Source organism: Ochotona princeps, chromosome 8 (assembly GCF_030435755.1).
Source record: "Ochotona princeps isolate mOchPri1 chromosome 8, mOchPri1.hap1, whole genome shotgun sequence".
In the NCBI taxonomy this organism is placed as follows: Eukaryota; Metazoa; Chordata; class Mammalia; order Lagomorpha; family Ochotonidae; genus Ochotona; species Ochotona princeps.
This window is the reverse complement of record NC_080839.1, coordinates 46,906,305-46,929,332: the sequence shown is the minus strand read 5'-3', so window position 1 is coordinate 46,929,332 and position 23,028 is coordinate 46,906,305. Positions and strand designations below refer to the sequence as shown.

At 41.2% G+C, this 23,028-nt stretch overlaps 1 pseudogene; it reads left to right on the top strand.

Moving 5' to 3' along the window:
- The first annotated feature begins 21,722 nt into the window (after positions 1-21,722).
- LOC101516495 (RNA-binding protein 41-like) lies at positions 21,723-22,901 on the top strand (annotated as a pseudogene).
- Positions 22,902-23,028: the final 127 nt, after the last annotated feature.

Sequence of the window (23,028 nt, the reverse complement as noted above, 5' to 3'; positions counted from 1 at the left end):
GCAAGAACTTCAGCTGCTAGGCTACCGAGCTGTGCCCATACACAAACTTTTGAATGGACTGCTCTTGTAGCAGCAGCATCCTCTCATGTAAGTACTAATTCAAGTCCTGGCTGCTTCGCTTCAGATTCAGCTTTCTGTTACTGCACCTGAGAAGGCATCTGAAGATGGTTCAAGTGCTTGGGCGTTGGGGCTCCACCCATATTGGAGACCCGGATGCAGTTCTGGCTCCAAGCCTATGGCCTTGTCCAGCCCTAGCTATTGCACCGTTTGGAGAATGAATCAGATGATTAAAGCACTCTCTTGCTCTCTTTCTTTCTCTCTCTCTCTCTCAATTAAATTAATCTTTAAAAGGAAATTCTTTAAATCCACATGTAGTTTCTACATAATACAAATTTGTTTTTTTTTTAAGATTTATCTATTTTTATGTAAAAGGCAAACTTACAGAGAGAAGGAGAAATAGAGAAAGTCTTCTGTTGGTTCACTCCTCAAATTGCCAAAACAGCCAGAGTTCAGGCGATCCAAAACTGAAAACCAGGAGTTTCTTCCAGGTTCCCCATGTGGATGCAGAATCCCAGGAACTTGAGCCATTGTCTCCCAGGCCAGAAGCAGAGAGCTGAATCAGAAGTGGAGCAACTGGGTAGTGCCACAGGTAGGAAGATTAGTCTGCTGAGCCACTGTTCCAGGCCCAGAGCATGCATTTCCATTAACTTGTTGAGCCTACATGGTCTGGCTGTCACTTGGATGCCTCCAGATCCAAATTCTCGCCTTTCTGCTTACCCTGCTCCATTTATGCTGGCCTCCTTGCTGTTCCTCAATGCACAATGCACACTCTCATGTCAGGGCCCTTGCACCTGCTGGTCTCACTGGCTGAGACATACTTCCACAGACTCTTTGCCTATGTTCCCAAACAGGCCATTTTTGAAAACACAAAACACACACCCTTACCTGTGCTTTGTTTTGATTACCATCACTTTAGCATTTAACCTTCTCCAAAATGTATATGTTGTCATCATTTATCTGTCTCTCTCCCGCAGAACTAGAATGCAAGCTCCACGAGAGAAGGGAGTTTTGTCCATTTTATGTTCTACTGTGTACACGGTGCCTAAAACAGTCTCTTGGCATGTAAGGCAGGGCTTGATGAAGATCATTGAAAGAAATGAATGGAGATTGAGTTGAATTGGCTGATGAAAGATTCTGAATAGAACATTGTGATAAAATTGCTTTCCCTGGAGCTGCTATAGATGCCTGCCTGCTGGGGAACTTTTCATTTCCTTTCCCAGCTGGCTGCTGGGCCATTAGGTGAAGGGCATCCCAGGAGCCCAAGTGGGCGGAGGGGAAGCTGATTATAACTTGCAGTTGACTCCTGGGGACACTCTCCCTTAGGATGAAGCGCTTCAACTGGTAGCTAAACTAATCTATTAATAGCGTCTTTGTTATAATGCTTTTAGTCAGGGAAAAAAATACAGAAGTTAATACATAGCCTAAGTGAAGAGAAATTTTATTTTATATATGTGTGTTTGTGTTTATACACATGCAGATCAATATATTAAATTTAGTATGTGATGAACCAGTGAGGACAGCATGAAATCATCAATAAATTCTTATTTCCTGTAAGTACAAAATGACTGTCCATCATGATACAAGGAGATGTTAACATACTTGTTCTCTTAAGGGTTGTTACCATGTAACTGGTTACTAGCTGGATGCTATTGTCAGCATTATCTGCCATCAACTTAGTGAAGGGAAAATAATAGTTTTGAGGTCACACATGGTATGCTTCATGCCATCAGAACCACTGCAACATGCTCTGGAATATATCCGAGGTATCTGTTCTCCAATTCCCTGGAACTTCACTGTTTCTTTTTTTTTTTTTTTAAGATTTATTCATTTTATTACAGCCAGATATACACAGAGGAGGAGAGACAGAGAGGAAGATCTTCCGTCCAATGATTCACTCCCCAAGTGAGCCGCAACGGCCGATGCGCGCCGATCCGATGCCGGGAACCTGGAACCTCCTCCGGGTCTCCCATGCGGGTGCAGTTTCCCAATGCATTGGGCCGTCCTCAACTGCTTTCCCAGGCCACAGGCAGGGAGCTGGATGGGAAGTGGAGCTGCCAGGATTAGAACCGGCGCTCATATGGGATCCCGGGGCTTACAAGGTGAGGACTTTAGCCGCTAGGCCATGCCGCCGGGTCCACTTCACTGTTTCTTAACGAGACTTACTAAGCTGTTACTTTCTTCCCCCCAAATATAAAAGAGAGTCACATTGCCTTTTGACCCCCCCCCTTTTTTTGCCTAACTATCAATTCTAAATGCTCCATAAGTTTTGAGGCCCTTTTAATTAGAATCTACTCTCAGATATCAATTTCTGTTCCAATTATTCTGTGGTTATGTACAATAGAAATGACTTCTCTGGTCAACATAATTAAAGAAATTTAGAGATATACTGTACTTCACATACCAGTGAATAAAAAGAACTAACCAATGAACTCACAGAATTGTGAAACTTAATAATAAATTACTGTTTCAAGATATTCAATTTTGAGGTAGCTTGTTACAGAGTATCAAATAACCAAGGCATTTTCCATAAATAAAAATAATAGAAGAGAGGTGAGCAATTGGCCAAGTGGTTAATCTGTAGATTAAGATGCCTAGGTCCCATCTCAGAGTGTCTGAGTTCAATCCCCAACTCTTAACTCCAGTCTCTTGCAAATGCATACCCTGAGAGACAGCAATGGTAGAAGAAGTACAAATCCCTGCCGCCTATGTGGGAGACTGGGATTGAGTTTTTGGCTCCTGACATCAGCCCTGCCAGGGCTTATTTAATAAGCAAATGAGTGTAAACTCTCTCTCTGTCTCTCTCTCTTTCTCCCCCCCCCCCTGCCTCTCAAGTAAATACTTTTTAACAAAAAAATTTCACAAAGGGATAAAGATACAAGCAAAATTAAATGTACATCTCAAATGGATATTTCAATGTATAATTTCATACACATATGTGTAATGTGAAAAACTAAGATGGATCCAAAAGTCTTCATTTTCATGCTTTAGCACAAGTTACAAAACATTAGTTCCATGCTATATTCACAATCCCTTTTTGTCAGCCTACATCTCAGCCAGCTGGACTTTTTCGTCCATGGAATAATCCCAACCTCCGTTTCTGAGGGTTTCCGCCTGTCAAGGGTTCCTGTAGTCTTCCATTAAGCTTTATTACTGGTTATGTCATTCTTAGGAAGTGTCCCAGAGGACTACTGTGTTCCAGATATATTCTTTCCTCGCTCAGTTTTGTAGCAGTATTCCTATTTCCTTTGAATAATCATGATCAATTACCCTAGCCAAATAGTAACTCCCTTTGGGGCCCATTAATCCAGACATGTGAGGAGTAGAAAGCGATCAGGTGACAGTTTCAGCTTCCAGTCCAATGGCACCTTTGTTTCTTCCAGTGGAGAAAATATTAATTCTTTGGGTAGAGAGATCTCTAAATCAACAGAGCCAAAATGGAACACAAAGCAAGCATTTTGCAACTGGGTTATAAGATGCAATATTGAAAAGTAGCACTGACACTTCCTAGATCTGTGGATTCTAACTGTAGGAGAATAAGTAGTTACCAGTTACCACCCCTGCTCCTTACTCTTGACTTACCAGTTTTATTTCCCAGCTGGCTTAGTAACCGAGTCTGAGTAGGCTGTTTAAGCTCTCTAGAAGTTCAGCTGTGTTTGGATAATGAGGCAGAAATTTCTCTGGGTATAAGTCCATTCCTTGCTTCTTTCCTAGTCAATGTTTTGGTCAGGATTTTCCAGAGAAGTAACCAAGAGGTCGGTAGGTACAGATAGAAGAAGGAGCGCCCACTTCCCGTCCAGCTCCCTGCTTGTGGCCTCGGAAGGCAGTCGAGGATGGCCCAAAGCCTTGGGATCCTGCAACAATGCCTTGGGACCCTGCACCCGCGTGGGAGACCCAGAAGAGGTTCTTGGCTCCTGGCTTTGGATCGGCACAGCACCGGCCGTGGCAGCTCACTTGGGGAGTGAAACATCGGACAGAAGATCTTCCTCTCTGTCTCTCCTCCTCTGTGTATATCTGACTTTGTAATAAAGTAAATAAATCTTTAAAAAAAAAGAAGAAGAAGGAGCAAAGGAGGAAGGGAGGGCTAGGGAGGGAGAAGGGAAGGAAAGAAGGAAAAAAGGAAAGAAGGGAGGAAGGAAGAAAGGGAAGAGATTTGTTAGGGAAATTGGTTGATGAGATTGTAAAGCCCATCTATGGGCTATAGATGTTTAGTGTGGCTCAGGCCCAGTCAGAAGGTCTCAGAACCACAGAAGCTGATCATATAAATTTGAGTCCAAGGCCAGTTCCTGAGAAGCATTTTCTTCATTGGTTAAGTGCCACTCTATGGTTTCTGCCAGTGTAGGATATGACAGCCTCCATTGAAACAAAGGAAGGCATTTCAGACTCTGAATTCCTCATTCATTTTCCCAATCTCCATTTCTTTGTATAATTTTCCATGCCACAATGAAAAGAATTGTCTTGCAACCTTCACAAGTAATTTAACAGAGATCAGTTTAACCTATGTTAATTCAGCAACCCAGTCGATCTCAGCCATGTGAGACTACACAGAGATTATTTTAAGGTAGTCATAGAAATTCCATGATTCTCTAACCATGTCTTCAGGCAAACCATTGACAACTCCAAGACTTCTGTTTTATTTGTTTCAGCACAATTAGAAAAACCCAGGCAGGGGGACAGCATGGTGGCATAGTAAGCTAATCTTGTGCATGTGGCATTAACATCCCATATGGGCACCAGTTCTTGTGCCAGCTGCTCCACTTCCAATCCAACTCCTTGCGATGGCCTGGGAAGTAGCAGAGGATGGTACAAAGCCTTGAGACCCTGCACTCACGTGGGAGAGTCAGAGGAAGCTCCTGGTTCCCGGCTTCAGCTCAGTCCAGCTATGGTTATTATGGCCATTTGGGAGTAAATTAGCAGATAGAATATCTCTCCATAAATCTGCCTTTCAAAAAAATTAAAGAAATAAAAAAATAAAGGGATAGCCGGTCTGTATAACCTATACCATCTGTATAACCTTCCTTATGCTGTTCACTGGTCTCTCCCAGTAGTTTTTTTGGGCGTCAAGACATTGTCTTCATTACGTACCTCACTCCAGGTCACCACAGATGCCAGCTGAAGTGATCATTCTTTGTTGTGTACCCTGCTTTGTCAGCCACCTGTCTTTTGATGTTAAACAGATTGTCACAGCTTTCAGCTAAGCCTGGGCAGATAACCAATCCCTTTGCTGTTGCCCACCATCACAGCTACTATTGGGCATGGTGATTTGTTTTAGCCAACAGACTTGATCCTATCCTATTTTAACGAAAGAGATTTATTATAGAATGTGGTCTTAGAAATTATAGGCAATTGTATGCCATCATGCAACCAGGAGAAATTCCCAGTCTTCCCCTGGAGGGTCATGGTGGAAACTCCATTGCTACCAGTATATATTGCAGACATATGTGAGTCTAGGGACAAGGCAGCGGGAAGGAACTCCACCACATTTCACCCAGAAAGGCTCAGATGGTTCTGCCACATGATACATAGCTATTTTTCACTTCTGTCATGTAAGTCCTCTTTGGGTGACTCTGCTTGGCTGGACTTTTGTTTTCTTAGTTTTATATTCTCTCTTTTATGGAAAAACAGGCCTAAAAGAGTGAATGGTGAAATACCCAGTCTCAACGAAATAATCAGGAACAGGTGTTGCCTAATAAATACACTTTTTTTACCTAAGATTTCTCCCATAGAAACACGGAAGAGTGTTTACTACATGTGCTTTTGTAGCAGCAAAAACTCTAAAACCACTGAATATCATCACTAAAAATAAGGAAAGAGAATACGATGGCTTGAAGGAGTTTCCTCAGGATGCTGGTGACATAAAACCAAGATGCAGAAAGGATATATGAATTATCTTGGTTTTGCCTTCAAAAACTAACAGGGTTAGGAGTTTGACCTACTGCATCTTGCTTTGGAGTAACTGGATTTGCACGTTGGCTCTGTTTTGGATTCTAGCTTCCTGCTAATGTGCACGCTGGAAGGCAGCAATGACGGCTCAAGTCCCTAGATCCCTGCTCGGCCCAGTCCTGACTGGGTTGGCATTTTGAGAATGAATCAACAGATGGTAACTCTCAGTCTCCTCCCTCCCGGTCTCTCTCTCTTTCTCTCCATTTTCAAAATAAGTTGATGTCTCCTTCTTCGTTCTCAAAATAAATAGAAATAAAAATCTCAAAACTAAGAGAAAATCATATATATTGTGCTTATATATGTATGAGTATAGCAATATATTAAAATGAGAGAAAAATACTATGTTTAGAATATTCATGGGTTATCTGAGGAAACAGGTAGGTACATATGTGAGGGAAAGGAAGAGTACAGCAAGAGGACAGAAAAGAAAGACCACATTTGAAAGTCACATGATCGACTGTGAACGCCTCAATGGCAGCAGTCGCAGAGCTTTTTGTTTGTTTGTTTGTTTGTTCAAGAGCTATTTATTTTCATTGGAAAGGCAGATATACAGAGAGAGGAGGAGAGACAGAGAGGAAGATCTTCTGTCCGATGGTTCACTCCCCAAGTGAGCACAACGGCCGGAGCTGAGCCAGGAACTCCTCAGGGTCTCCCACACGGGTGCAGGGTCCCAAGGACCTGGGCTGTCCTCAACTGCTGTCCCAGGCCACAAGCAGGGAGCTGGATGGGAAGTGGTGCTGCCAGGATTAGAACCGGCAACCAAATGGGATCCTGGTTATCCTCCCTGTTATCCTCCACACAAAAACAGCAGAACTTCTACATTGCAAATAGGTACAATGGGAAGTAAGTGCAATGAGGATTCCAGATTTAGCAAACAAAAATACAGGGTGTTCATTAACTTTGAATTTTGGATAAGAAATGATTAACTTTATATATTTATATATAAATATATATATATATATATAATTAATTATTTTGCATTATGTGACAGTTTCATAGGTTCTGGGAATCCCCTGCCCCTCCCCACTGGTGGATTCCTCCACCTTGATGCAGTATTACAGTTCAAATTCAATCAAGATTCTTTCGTTGCAAACATATACCAAGCATAGAGTCCAGCTACTTATTGTCCAGATGGGTTGAACAGTTTCTTGGGGAGACCAAGAAATGATTAACTTTTAAAATGTAAATGTTTCCCCAATATTATGTAGACATAGAAAGGCTGGCCCTACATCGGAAAGAGGAATAGTACCAGAAAAATCCCAGAAAGCAAGCTCACTGTACTCTTGAACACTTCACAAAATCAACAGAAGAGGGAGCTCTGTCAAATCAGAAAAACCTTCATGAACTGTCTTTCTTTTGTAAAGTCCAGGAAAGCTAATTTCACACAAAAATAAAAATTGAACTATATCAAGGTCAAACACCATATGAAATTATTCTAAGAATGATAGATGGTAAGGAACAGATTTACACTCTACCCCCTGCCACAGAAAATTTAATACGAATGTGCCAAGAAAATATGCACACGAGAGTTAAAAATTATAACCTACCATTTTAAGATGAGCTGAAAGATGTTAAACAAGAACAACATAAGGCCTCTCACAATGGCTCAATGGCCAAATCATCCCCTTGCAAGTGCTAGGATCCTGTATGGATGCCAGTTCCTGTCCTGGCTGATCCACTTCCAATCTAGCTCCCTGCTTTTGGCCTAGGAAAGCAGTGGAGGACGGCCCAAAGCCTTGGAACCCTGCATCCACATGGGAGACCCAAAAGAGGCTCCTGGCTCCTTGCTTTGGATTGGCCCAGCTCTGGGTGTTGCTGCCGCTTGGGGAGTGAGCTAGCAGATAGAAGATCTTTGACTCTGTATCTCTCCTTTTTTCTGTAAATCTGATTTGTCTTTCCAATAAGAACAATTAAATCTAAAACCAAACAAACAAAAGAAAACAAACTGGAATTAGAATGACTCTGAAATTAGGTGGCAGAGCTCAAGAAAGAATGACAGTCAAAAGGGAAAAAATAATTTCACAATTGAATAAAGTAAGGAAGAAAATAAGAGCAAGTAAATGCAACAGAGAATAGCAGAAAGAAAATTTCTAGAATGTGGAAAGGAAGAGAGGACTTTTACAATAATAAAAGAGAGGAAGAGAGGAAAGCAAACATCAAGGTACTAGGAGTCATGGACTGTTGCCGTGGCATAGTAGGCTAAGCCTCCTCCTGTGGTGCCGGCATCCCATATGGGTGCTAGTTCCTGTCTTGGCTGTTCTACTCTCGATCCAGCTCCCTACTTATGGCTTGGGAAAGCAGCAGAGGATGGCACAAGTCCTTGGGCCCTGGCACTTGTGTGGGAGACCTGGAAGAAGTTTCTGGTTCCCAGCTTCGAACCAGTCCAGCTCTGGCTGGCTGCTGCAACAGTTTCGTGAGTGAACCAGTGAACGGAAGATCTCTCTCTCCCTCTCTCTAACTCTTTCAAACAAAAAAATTAAAAAACAAAACAGGTAACAGGAACCTTTAAAGGAGAAAACCAGAGCAAGGGCAGGTAACAAGCATTAAGCGTGTTGACTTTTTAAAAAATTTTTTTTTACATTTTATTATTATCATCTTATGATACAATTCCATAGGCTCCTGGCATTTCCCTTATCCCCTCCCCAATTTCCTCTCCCCTACCTAGTTCCTCTATATCATTACTAAAATATAGTTCTTCATACACAGTCATATGTCCATCATTGCGGGCATGGACAATGGTAGAGAGTCCAGCTTCTTATTGTCAAGATATAGTAAACAGTTTCATTGTAAGTCCATCTTTGTCTGGAAGTAGAAATGCGTACTACATTGTGTCTTCACATCTGGATGTTAGTCTCCATTTCACAGCTACTGTACATCCCCTCAAATGAAAAGTCATAATACAAAATCAGCAATAGAAGGAAAAATAGAAATTTACAATGCCATGAAGTTAAATGACATGTTACTACATATGACAGTCTCCATTACACAGCTACTATACATCCCCTTAAATGAAAAACCACAAAACGAAATCAACACAAGGAAGAAAACAGAAATTAACAACACTATGAAGTTAAATAACATGCTACTAAATGACTAACGTGAAGCTGAAGAAATGAAAATCAAGAACCTTCTTGCAGAAAATGATGCTACTGTATGATCTAGGAGTCACTGAATGATTTAATCAGAAGAAAGTGTTTTGAAGAGATGAAACTAATAGAAAACAAAACCCATACGATATAGTTTCTGCTGATTTTTGTTGGTGAAGTTTGTCTCTTCTAGACAATAAATAGATAGGTTTTGTTTTTTAATCCAGTCTACTAATCTATGATGTTTGAGCTTAAGCCATTTACATTCAGGGTTAGTATGTATGGATGGTACTTTGGTCCTGTCATTTTAGGAATGGGTTGTTCATTGGCTTACTCTTCTGTTTTCATTTTACTGGGATGTTCTTTACATTTGCCTTTGGTTTTGGTGGGTGCTATTCCTCTTCTCTGTCAAGAGAACATCTTGAAGTATCCTTTGTAGGGCAGGTTTGGAAGAGGCAAATTCTTCTAACTTTTCTTTACTGTGGAAGAATTTTATTTCATTTTCAAAGGCAAAAGAAAGCTTTGCTGGATATATTATCCTAGGCCGACAATTTTTTTCTTTTAGAATCTGGAATATGTCACTCCATTCTCTTCTTGCCTGTAGAGTTTCCTGTGAGAGATCTCCTGTGAGCTTAATTGGCATTCCTTTATATGTCAATTGATTTTTTTTCACATGCACATTTAAGGATCTTTTCCTTATGTTCAATTGAAGAGAACTTGAAGATCATGTGTCTTGGTGAAGATCGCTTTTGATCAAGACTGTTGGGAGTTCTGTGCCCCTCCTGGATCTTGTTTCCCAATTCTTTCTCCCGATCAGGGAAATTTTCCTTTATTATTTCATTAAATACATTTGCAAACTCAGCTTTTCTTTCTGCACCTTCTGGGACACCCATAATTCTTATATTTGGCCTCTTAATAGTGTCTTTCAATTCTTGAATACTTTTTTTTGCCCTGATCCAGCTCTGCTTCCAGCTTTTTGTTTGCTTCCCCCTGGTGACAGGAAATATCTGCCAATTCTGCGCTTCTTTCTTCTGCTTGCTTCATTCTACTTTGGAGACACTCCACTGTAGTTTTAATTTGCTCTACTGTGTTCTTAATTTCTGATATACCAGCCTTGATTTGCTTTATTGCTTCCTTAAATTCTTTGAACTCTTGTATGTGCTTCTCATTGTTGAGCAGAAGCTTTAATATGAGTTTTATGAATTCTGTGTGCCCCATTTTCTCGATGTCTTCCTCAGTTAACTCTGAGGTTGGCAATGGGTTTTGCTCCTTTGCAGGGGAGTTTTCAGTAATGTTCATTGTGCTTTTGTCTCTTCTTTTGCTCTTGGTCATTGCACTTCTGGTTAGCAGTCTTCTCCTTGGGACAGGTTTCTAAGCTGTGTCACCCACAGGTCTACAATGCAATTTTACTTATTGCCGTTGGTACACAACTGTTTGCTTGCAGCCACTTGTGCCACAACCTCCAGCAAGTTCCAGGTCTGGGTTCTTATGTTAGATTTCCACCGTGGTCTGCATAGCCCCAGCTCCTGGCTCACCACTCTCCACCTCCTGTGATACCGTGCTGAGGCTGCACTGTTGTCTCTGCAAACTTTCTCTCACTTCCAGTTGGAGCAGTTCCCAGGATTAGCGAGACACCAGGCGTCCTATATAATTAGGTTGTTGGTGACACTGATCCTGTCGGAACCTGTTGGACGTTAGGTCTGGGTGCCACACGGACCTATTTTGACCCGTACGATGCCACAATGAGTATTATTTTCCTGCAGGACCAGTGCTATCCATGGACCTCAGTGAGTTCTTGCGAGCTCAGCACATGCACAGTTCACTGTTGTCCCCTGCAGTCCTAAAGCTATTGCCACAGTGTACAAAATGGCGCCTGACGTACCACTACTAGAATTCTTGATCTGCTGGCCATCAGGTCTGAAGGCTACCCAGACCTGTCTTGGGTGGAACCTGTACAATGCCACATTGCTGCAGTTCACTGAGTCAGAAATGAGTTCACTCCCAGCTCAGCGTATGCTCAGTCCTTTTCCTTGCCTTTGCCTGCTTACGCAAAATGGCTCCCAATTCGGTTCTAGGGGACTGACAGGGCTATGAAATCCACTCTGTTCTCGCACTGTCCATCTGGGATCTGCTGCTCTGTCTCTACTCCTGGTCAAATCAAACGGACCAGCAGGACGGACAGTTCTTTGTCTGGGCTCACCTCCCAAGCTCCCAGTCAAAGTCCCTTCCCACCTGGTTGCTGGTGGAGTTCCGCCTGCAGGTGGAGTTCAGATCGCTGTTAGCTGAATACCACTGGAGTATCAGTTACTACAATACCACACCGTTGTGTCCTCTGCTTTCCTGTGTCTGTCAGTTTCCAGGTACCCCTCTGCTGTTGTTCTGTCCTTTCCTATTTCCTGGAATATGTCCTCTCTGCTTCATCCTGATTAAATGTTTTTCCATCCGTTTAAACGTGTCCTTACCCTATTCCACCATCTTGATTCTCCTAAGCATGTTGACTTTTTTTAAAGACTTATTTTATTTTAAAAAAGTAGCAACAGAGAAAGCTGTTCCTTCCACTGGCTCACTTGTCAGATGCCTATATCTGGAGCCAGACAGGGCCAAAATCAGGAGCCCAGAACTCCATCCGGGTCTCCCAAGTAAGTGGCAGGGACCCAAGTGCTTGGGCCATCATCAGCTGCCTTTCCAACCATTAGCAGGAAGCTGGGTAAGTGTAGCCAGGACTTACACTAGCACTCTGATGTGGAATGTGTGCATGCCAAGGGGCGGTGTAACCTATTGAGCCGTAACACCCACCCCTAAACCTTATGAATGTTAAAAACTTTTTCTGTAAATAAAAACTGTTTTGAGGGGCCACCATTGTGGCATAGCATGTAAAGCTGCTACCTGCAATACCAGCATCCCATATGGGCTCCGGTTCAAGCCCCAGCTGCTCCAATTCTTGTGCAGCTCCTTACCAAGTGTTTGAGCCCCTGCACCCAAGGAGGAGACCCAGATGAAGCTTCTGGCTCCTGGATTTGGTCTGACACTACCCTGGCTCTTGAAGTCATTTGGGGAACAAACCAGTAAATGAAGACCTCCTCCTCTGTCTCTTTCCCTCAGTCTCTATCTGTAGCTCTGCCTTTTGAATAAAAATAAAATAAATCTTTTAAAAAGAAAAAGCAATTAGGGGCCCAGCATGGTAGCCTTGCAGCTAAAGTCCTCACCTTGCACATGCTGGGATCCCATATGGGTGCTGGTTCTAATCCCTGTGGCCCCACTTCCCATCCAGCTCCCTGCTTGTGGCCTGGGAAAGCAGTCAAGGATGGCCCAAAGCCTTGGGACCCTGCACCCACGTGGGAGACCTGGAGGAAGTTTCTGACTCCTGGCTTTGAATTGGCATAGCACTGGCTGTTGTGGCCACTTGGGGAGTGAATCATCAGACGGAAGGTCTTCCTCTCTGTCCTTCCTCCTCTCTGTATATCTGCCTTTCCAAGAAAAATAAATAAATCTTTTTTTAAAAAAGCGATTTGAATCTGTATATAAGAGAGCATACCGCATACCTATGACAAGTGATTCAGAACAAGCAATACCGTATCATAGTCTCAATGTTACTGGGCTTCAAGGAAAAGGAAAAAGAACATGTGAATTTTAAAGGGAAATTGGCTGTCATCAACATTTGTGGCAATGCTTTATGCCAACAAAAAAAGGGAAGGAGTCATATATTTAAGAGAATCAAAGAAAGTGTGAAGCAAGGTTTTTATATGCAACAAAAATTATTTTCAAATATAAAGGACATTGTTAGCAACATGTAAACCCTGGAGAATATTATTTTTTATCAGTCTTTGCTGAAAAAAAAAAAATTTGTGAGAAAAAGAGCTTCTAGAAAACCACACTAACTAGAGAATGAACATTGATGTAAACGCAGGTTGTGGGTGTTCAATGTGTAATTACCTGTAACCGTGAATAATGTGCATGTAAGAATCTAACAGTGTTACATAGGATGGCAATGTGTTCTAACAATATAAATATGGCACAACTTTTTAGCTTTTTTACTTTTTTAAAAACAGCTTTATTGAGAGATAATTCACATGCCATATGGTTTATCCATTTAGAGCACATAATTCTGTGGCTTTCAGGGTATTTACAGAGTTGTTCAGCCTTCTGCACAATCCCGTTTAGAACATTTTCATTACCCCAGAAAGAAATCCCATAACTGTTAGCTGTCACCCCAACGGCTGATGGAGTTGGTGGCTGTAGATCTGCTCATGCTGGACACTTCATACAAAGGAAGCAGTACATTGCGTGAGCCTTTGTGTCCAGCTTAATTGTTTCAAAGTTCATCCATGTTGCCAGCACACATCAGCATTTTGTGTCCTTTTCATATTCTACCACATGGATTAACTGTATTTTCTTTATTCATTCATCAATGTCTGGTTTTTCCTAGCTTTTGACTATTATGAATAATGTTTCTATAAATATTTGGATGCAAGCTTTTGCATGGACCTATTTTTTCATTGATCTTGTGTAGGTGTCTGGGAATGGGATTGCTGGATCATATGCAAATTATAAGTTTTGCCTTTTTTTTTTTTTTTTTGAAGAAAAGATGTATTTATTTGAAAGGCAGAGTTACAGAGCAAGGGCAAGAGACACAAAATGGCCTTTCATCTGCTGGTTCATTCCCCAAATGGCTGCCATGGCCACAGCTGGACCAGAGCTGGACCAGGCTGAAGTCAGGAACCAAGAAATTCTTTTGTAACTTCCAAATGAATGCAGTGGTGGAAACATTTAGCCCATCTTCCATTGCCTTCCCAGGTGCATTAGCTGGAAGCAGGATCAGAGGTGGAACAATAGAGGCATGCCTGTGCTCATATGGGATTCCAACACTCTAGGTGGTATAGCCTTACTGGCTGTGCCACAGAGCCAACCCCAAGTTTAGCTTTTTGAGGAGCTATCACACTATCTTTTGAGGCATCTGTATCACATTATATGAAATTATGTCATAAACTTTATATTACACATACTAAATATTATTATTATATTTAGTAGAATCATTCCATATCCTTTTAAATAATAACCATAGTGTGAAGCAGTATTTCACTGTAGTTTTCATTTGCATTTCTCTAATAACTAATGATGTTGAGTAATTTTTCATGTGATTATTGTTCTTTTGCACATTTTCTTTGGAGAAATGTCTATTCAGAACCTGTGCCTACTTTATTTTTTAAAGTTTTTTTTTAAATATTGACTTATTTGAAGATTTATTTTTATTGGAAAGATAAATCAGATTTATAGAGAGAAGGAGAGACAAAGAGAAAGATCTTCCATCTGCTGGGTCACTCGCCAAATGGCCGCAATGGCTGAAGCTAAGCTGATACAAAGCCAGGAGCCAGAGCCTCCTCCAGGTCTCCCACGTGGGTGCAGGGTCCCAAGACTATGGGCCATCCTAGATTGCTTTCCCAGGCTACAAGCAGGGAGATGGGTGGAAAGTGGAGCAGCCAGGACACGAATCAGCATTCATTTAGGATCCTGACGCTTACATGGGGAGAATTAGCTAATTGAGCCATTGTGCCAGGCACAAAATTTTGTATCTAAACAGAAATGTGTCTTGGGCAGCAGTAAGATAAAAGGAGCCCTACCCCAAAGCAGGGGTAAAAAGGTTTATATGTTAAGCTAGACAAAAATGGCCTGTGCCCGATGTGACTAGAACTGGATTTTCTCAAGAAATATTAATATTTGACGCATCAGTTAACATTCCTAGCATCAGTTCCTGTCAAGAAACACTTGGCAGACAATCTTGACAACCTTGTTTATCCCATAGGGCTTGGGATGACTGCCAGGTCATCTAGAGGACAAAAGAATGATAATGAGTGCAGCTAAGTCAAGTTAAATTGCTGCATTTATCCTTCTGTTGTAGTCTGTCCAGGCTGTTATAACAAAATACCTTAAGTTAAGTAGCTTATAAATAGCAGATTTTTGTCTTACAATTTAGGAGGTTGGATGTTAACTAACATGGTTGTGTTCCTGTGAGGTCTACCTCCTGATTCCCAGAACAGCCCTTCGTCCTTGCGTCTGCTCAGCCTCTGTTATAACAGCATTTATCTCCTTCATAAGGGACTCCACCCTCATGACCTAATCAATCCAAAATCCCCATCTCCAACTAATATCACCTTGGGGTTTGGTATTTCAATATATGGATTTGAGAGGGACATAAGCATTCAGATTGTAGCATCTGCCTTTTCTGCATAAACTTTACCACAGAATAACAAATACAAGATGGCGAAAAGTATATTTTTATGAAAGGAGTCCAACTAATATCTGAGAAAAATTGTACCAGAATGTCAACATTTGACAACCCCACAGGGCATAGTAGATATAAGAAGTATGCATCTGTTAAGATCATAAAAAATGACAACTGGGAAACGTGTGCTTCCTACAGCCACACAATAACTACAGTTTTGTTGAACAGTTCAAATCTGTTTCTAATCCAGCCTCTGAATCACCTATTTGCTAGAAGTACAGGGAAGGGAAGAACATAGAGAACGATACCAAGAGTATTCAAACAACAAAATCCAGGTTGTGTCACTATCAAGCAATAGTGAAAAAAGGAGAGATACTTAAAATGAAGTTTTTAATGGGGAAGGGTAAATTACAGTGTCTATTAAAGCAGATTTGAATAGTAAAACTGTAACAAGAGACTTGCATGGAAACCATCACTGGGAAAGTTAGGATAGTGGTTACTTATGGGAAAATGAGAGATTGCAATTGGAAGAAACTTCCATAATAGCTGGCAAGGTTCCGACTTTTTGATCTAGATAATGTTCATCTTAAAATAACAGATTGAGCCATGCGTTTGATCTTTGTGTTTTGTTTTATTTTATTTTACAGTAATTTTAACCAGTATGTAAAAGCAACAGCATAGCAGTCATTCAGCAGCAGGACTATCGGTTCTACTCTTCACCCAGATCCTGGTTCAGCTGCCGAACCAAAGGTTAGCGCTCTGGACCACAGAGAACTAACACTTACCTGGTGAAAACAGTTTAGCTACCCCAAGTTTGGGTTAGACAAGTTGATTTTTGAAGTTCTTATATGTTTCACAGCAAGATGTTCTAAGCAAAAAGAAATAAAATTGTATTGTAGCCATGTAATTGTATGAAACACTGTAATATTTACATATACGATATGATCACACGTATGCAGCCAAATGAAAAGTTCGTGTGAGTATGTATGCCACTCAGGATTCTAACAGGAAAGAAATGTTACTGTATATGCTTATGGTTCAGTGGAGAAGCTGTAGAGAGATAGTACACTATTACTGTATTCACAGACACCACAGTGAGAAGTTGTTATCACCCTCTTCCTATAGAATGAAAGGAGTGTGCTTGCTTCTGGAGTCCAATGAGAGCTGAAGCCTGTCACAGAGGACATATTGTTTCATATTGGATCATTTATTTGTATGGCAGAATAGATGAACATGCTACAGTGTATTAATCCGTTCTTCAGTTGATGGTCATTGGGTTATTTTCAGACTTTTATTCTTAAATGTAAGGTTCCAGGGGCTGGAGCAGTGGTTCGATTGGCTAATCCTCAGCCTGCAGGTGTTGGCATCCAATATAGCTGCTAGTTCATGTCCCGGCTGCTCCAGTTCCTATCCAGCTCCCTGCTTATGGCCTGGGAAAGCAGCAGAAGATGGTCCAAGTTCTTGAGTCCCTGCACCCACATGGGAGACCCAGGAGAAGCTCCTGGCTCCTGGCTTCAGCTCAGCTACAGCTATTATGGTCATTTGGGGAATGAACCAGAGAATGGACGATTTTTTTTTCTCTCAGTCTTTCCTTCTCTCTGTAAATCTGACTTTTGGTACATACATACATACATATATAAAATAATGTTGCAGGGCAGGTGTTCGGCCTAGCAGTCAAGACACAGGTTGTGCCTAGCTACCTGCTACTGCTACCCCTGTGGGATGCGCAGAGGTGATGACTTCAGTAACTGGATTCTGCCATTGACATGGGAAATGTGAACTGAGTTCCTGGCTTCCAGTTTTGGCCTGGCTCTACCCTAGCTATTAAAAGATTTTGAGGAGTAAACCAGCAAATTTATGTGCTTGTTTTTCACTCTCTCAAAAAAAATGTTAATATTTAGAAAATAAATTATTTTAAAATAATAAGATGTATAAGGATATTCTTAAAATTGTCAAGAATTCAAAAATTCTTAAAATTTTTGTTTATTTGAAAGGTAGAGAGATAAACAGAGGTCTTACATCTGCTGGTTCTTCACTCCCCAAATGCTTTCAATAGCCAAGGCTGGGCCAGTCTGAGAGCAGGAGCCAGAACTCAGTCTGGGTCTCACACAGGGTGGGAAGGACAGAGCACCTAAATTATCCTCTGTTCACTCACATAGTGTACATTCCAGGAATCTGGAATTTGTAAGTGGCCCTGACATTTAAATCCAGGAACCATAATACGGATTATGGGTTCACAAGCAGCAAATTGAAGTGCCAAATACCCACCTCAAGAATACGCTTGTGGGGCCGGCACCATGATATACTATACTGGGCCTCTGCCTACAATGCTGGCATCCCCTGTGGATACCAGTTCGAGTCCCAGCTGCTCCACTTACAAGCTAGCTTCTTACTATTATACCTGGGAGAGCAGCATAGGATAACCCAAGTACATAGACCCCTACACCCATGTGGGAGACCTGGAGGAAGCTCCTGACTCCTGGCTTCAGACTGTTACAGTTCCAGCATTTATGGCCATTTTGGGAGTGAGCCAGCAAGTTAAAGATTTTTCTCTGTCTATCCTTCTCTCACTGTAACTGCTTTTCAAATAAAAGTAAGTGAATATTTTTTTAATAAAAAGGAAAGAAAATTCTTGTGAGGACTGCATTATGGTACATAATGATAAGCCAATGTCTCCAACGCTGGTGTCCCGTATGATCAGGGATTTAAAGTCCAGCTGCTCCATTTCCAATTCTGCTTCCTGATGAACTGGGAAAGTGGTAGGAGATGGTCAAGTATATGGGCCCCTGCCATCTGCATAGAATTCCAGGCTGCTAGCTTTGTCCTGGCCTAGCCCTGATTACTGAGGAGTAAATCAGGAAATAAAAGATCTCTCTCTCTCTTCCTCTCCCTCACCTTCTCTTCTTTCTCTTCCTCTTCTTGTCCCTTTCTGTTTCTGCTTTTTAAATAAATAAATATTTTGGGCCTGGCACGATAACCAAGTGACTAAATGTTCGCTTTGCAAGTGCTGGGATCCCATTTGGTTGCTGGTTCGTGTCCCAGCTGCTCCACTTCCCTTTTAGCTCCCTGTCTGTGGCCTGGGAAAGCAATGGAGGATGGCCTGAAGCCTTGGGATGCTGCACCCATGTGGGAGAGCTGGAAGAAGCTCCTGGCTCCAACAGATGGAACATCTTTCTCTCTGGATCTCCTTCTTTCTATGTATCTGCCTTTCCAATAAGAAAATATAGACCTTTAAAAATAAAAATTGAAATATTTATTAAAAAGAATGTTCTTGTGCATGCCTATTGACGGACACTTTTTCTGTTGGATATATACTTAGGAATAGCATTTCTAGGTCATCACAAATGAATTTTCAATGTTTACTACCAAATTCTTTTTTGAAGAGTGTGATCCAGTTTACATTCTTGTTAATGGTTTGTAAAAATTCTCTTCCTCTCTATTATTACAATACTTGCTGAAGAAGAAAAACAAGGTAAAGGACTTACAAGTTAGATAGTAACATTCATTACAACTATAGTAACTGAGACAGTATGATATGGGTGAGCAAATAAATAAAGCAATGGAAGAGAACATAGAAGACAGTAAGTAGCCCCTCAGTGGTAAAGGAAGCCTTAGAGAGCAGCAGAAAACACATTCCTTTCAGTGAATTGCAGTGAACGGTGTTGGGTCAGTTGTATATATTCATCTCACATCATACCCCAAAATCAGTTCCAAGTAGATTATAGATAGAAATGTGAAAATAAAACAATATATTCAGAGGAAAACATAGGACATTAGAAGGGATTTTCAAAAAGTTCCTGGGGAATGTGTGTTATGAAAAAGCTATGTATGCCTTTCAAAAAAAAATTTACAACAAAATAAACTTGTTTTCTAATTTCATCTTCCAGGGACTTTTTGAATATCCTCAAATATTCAAACCCTTGAGAGTAACAATAAATTCTATTTTAGTAAAGTTTTTTTTTTTAATTTAAAAGGTACAGTTACAGAGAGAAGGAGAGACACAGAGAGATAACTCTGTCATTGATTGAGTGAAAGGAGCCATGTGCAAAATCTATGTATGTAGAATCCATGTATATAAATTGGGAAAACAAGCAACAATAACCTGTGGTACTTGAAACCAGAAAGGTGATTAAGATTGTGAAAGAGAGGGCAGGTGGGGTGGTTTAGCAGATTAAACCATTGCTGGACACATCAAAGTTCCACCTTTTTGTCTAACCAGTTTTCCAATAATGTGCACCCTAGGGATGAACAGATAGCGGCCCAGGTACTTGGGTCCCTGAAACCTGTGTGGGGCATCCAAATAGAGTTCCTGGCTATTCATTTTGGCCTGGCACAGCCTGGCACAGCCTGGCACAGCTTTTGGGGAGTAAACCAGTGGGCCAAAGATAGCTCTCTCCCCCATCTCTCTCCCACTTTCTCTTTCTTATTGTGCTTTACATTAAATTTTTGAGGATTTCTCAAACAAAGCATTTATGATTTCTACATTTTTATGCTTAATATATTCAAGTTTTAATAACCCAATATGTATATAGAAGAATATTTGCTATTGTGTCATATATAATGTCATTGTATTCATCACTTGTGGTGTTAAATAAATTTAAGTATAACTATGAAATGAAATACTTTGCATTAATAGCAAATAATGCCTATGAAAGTGGGTATTTAGCCTAACAGTTAAGACACATTAGGATCCCTGCATCTCACATAAGAGAGCCCAAGTTTGAGTCCCAGCTCTAGCTTTTAAGTCTAGCCTTCTGCTCATGCAGTCCCAGACAGACAGTGGTGACAGCTAAGGTAGTTGAATTCTTCCTGCTCCTGGGGGAAGAACTGAATAAACTGAGTTCTCATCTACCAACTTTGACCTCAGCCAGCACAATTATTGAAGATCTGAGGAATCAACCAACGAACAGGAGAGCCTTTGCTCTCTTTTTCATGACCTCTCAAATAAATAAACGTTTTTAAATTATTTATTTATTTATCTGGAAGGCAAAGCAACACAGAGAGAGAATATCTTCCATTTGCTTGTTCTCTGCCTAAAAGGTCACAACAGCCAGGGAGGGTAAGGCATACGTCAAGAATCAGAAATGCCATCCTGGTTTCCCACATGGACGACAAGGCCACAAGAACTTGGGACATCTTTCACTACCTTCCCAGGTGAACGAGCAGGAAGCTGGATTCAAGGCAAAAGAGCTGGGATTCAAATTGACATCCTGGTATGGGATGCCAGTGTCACGAGCAACGACTTGGTGTGCTGCAATGTAATGCCAGTCCCAAATATTATTTTTAAATATGCTTATGCAAAACTTCATAATATTTTCTGAAGTGGAAAAAGCAGGTTAAAAAACACTATATTCAATGCAAGCCCATTTGTTAAAAATGAATGTATATGGTCTGTGTTTTTGGAATGTGTGTGTTTAAATAAATTAAATGAAAGGATTCACTACAAAAGTTAATAATGGTTGTCTTTGAGTAATGTGATTACAAGGTTGTTGGTTTTTTCCTCTTCTGAATTCTTTGATTTTTTTCCACAATAAATATGTTCAACTTATGTAAAAAGTGTTTAAAAAAAGAAAATCTATTCAGAGCTTTGCTGGCATTCCATTAAATATTCTTTTATATGTTCTCTGATTCTATCAAAGTAACCTTTAATTCTCCCCATGAATCTGAATCAAGCAGAATGGCAAAATCAATCCACTGTGTAAAGCAGTAAGCTAGAAATGTGCAATGCCTTTAGTTCCAAGCTTTCCTGTTGTGTGATCTTGTTTTTCTCATCCGACCTCTCTGTGCCTAATAGACCCTTCCTGATGTCTTGCCAAAACTTGGGTTTAAGATCATTCTGCTTTTTGTATATTCTTTTAGTGTCTGAATTGCTTTTTTCTGTTCATAAAAACAGCCATGAAATCTTCAAACACAAAGAAGACATAAGAGAAGTGATGTTCATACTTAACCTGGTTATGAAGTGTCCACTTTTGTTTTAAAAAAAAAGATTTGTTTATTTTTATTGGAAAGGCAGATTTACAGAGAGAAGGAGAGACTGAGAGAAAGATCTTCCACCCGCTGGCTCACATCTCCAATGGCCCCAACAGCTGAGGCTGAGCCAATCTGAAGCCATGAGCCAGGAGCCTCTTCTGGGTCTCCCATCCTGGTGCATGGTCCCAAGGCTTTGGGCCATCCTGTGTTGCTTTTACAGACCACAAGCAGGAGCTGGATGGGAAGTGGAGCAGCCAGAGCATGAACCTGCATCCAAATGGGATCCAGAGTTTACAGGCGCTAAGCTGGTTCAGCTGGAGGGTATGGAAACTAGGACAATGTGATATCATAGAAACCGAGACACTAAAGAATTTGAAAGAGGAATAAAGCGAGAGGTGTCATGTAAGAGAAGGAAAGAGCAGCTAGTAACAGGGGCCTTTGGAAACATGAAAAGGATAAACAGCTGTGTGAAGAGTGGTGACTGTGCCCTGGAGGAGTAGGAAACAGGAGGAGAGAACATTAACTTGATGCCTCAGTCTCCACTTGGGCATGTGTCTCTACTCCTGGTTCTGCATACAGTCCTTTGGGATGTAAGCAGCTGGGACTATGAGTTCATCCCAGTTCCAGACACTACATAAGAGAGACCAGGAAACCACTTCTCTCAAGGAACTAGGGTTCGATGAAACAGAAATCTTGCTCTGGAAGAACCATGTTGTCAAGTGAGAATTGGACAAGTTTGAGGGCAACTCCTGAAGCAACACAAAAACATCTCCAATATATTGAACAAAGAATCTCAGCCTGTCAACACATCCTTTGCCTAACACAGACTTGCAAAGAGCAAACAGCTGACCTACTGGGAAATGAAAAATACAAAGTCTTTATTTCAGAGAGCTGCTCATCAGTCTTGTTTACCAAGACTCTAGCTTGCTTGGTTACTGGTTCTTGCTTGCCAAGGCAAACCTCATAAATAAAAGGAACAAAGGGGATCCCATGAACAGTTGGAAACTTTTTTTTAACCAAGAGATGATAATGAAAAAACATTGTGAAGAGTTTCAACTTGCGAAAGGTGAATCCTTTGCTTCCCACTCACTGGTGTCCGCCTCCTCAGTGGGAGCGTGGGACACCGCTGAGAACCCATCATCACTTGTGGACAAGGGAGAACAGGTAGTACAGGGTAAAGGTCCAGGTCTTCATATGGCAGTTACTGATTTCTCACCTCAGCTGTGTTGGACTGGGTCTAAGAAGCTGAAACAGCCAATAGGATTTGTTTCAGAAGATAGGATTCAGAGAAATCATTCATCAGAGAAAGAGATTAAAAAAAAAATCCTATGTTTTCTTCATTTACTTCAGGGCTTCCCAAACAAGATGTTTCTACCTGAAGAATCTTACCTCTCAGGGTGACTAAAAGACATCTTATTGCATTGTTCATGTTTGTTTAGTTCCAGGAGGAAAAAAAACGGCCTCCAATTCAATTCCAAATGATGACTGGGCTAATGAGGGAGCAAACTGTGTCACCTTTCCCAATAAGGAGATACAGTATGTCAAGCATTGCATGTAATAAATGGGTATAAACTGTGTGGGTGATAGAGTTTGGAAAGAACACAAAGCAGAGGCGGGTGCAATAGCTCCTTTGCCTAATTCTCTACCTGCAAGTGCCAGTATCCCATATGCGCACAGGTTCATGTCCTAGCTGCTCCATTTCCCATGCAGCTTCTTGCTTATGGCCTGGGAAAGCAATAGAAGATGAGCCAA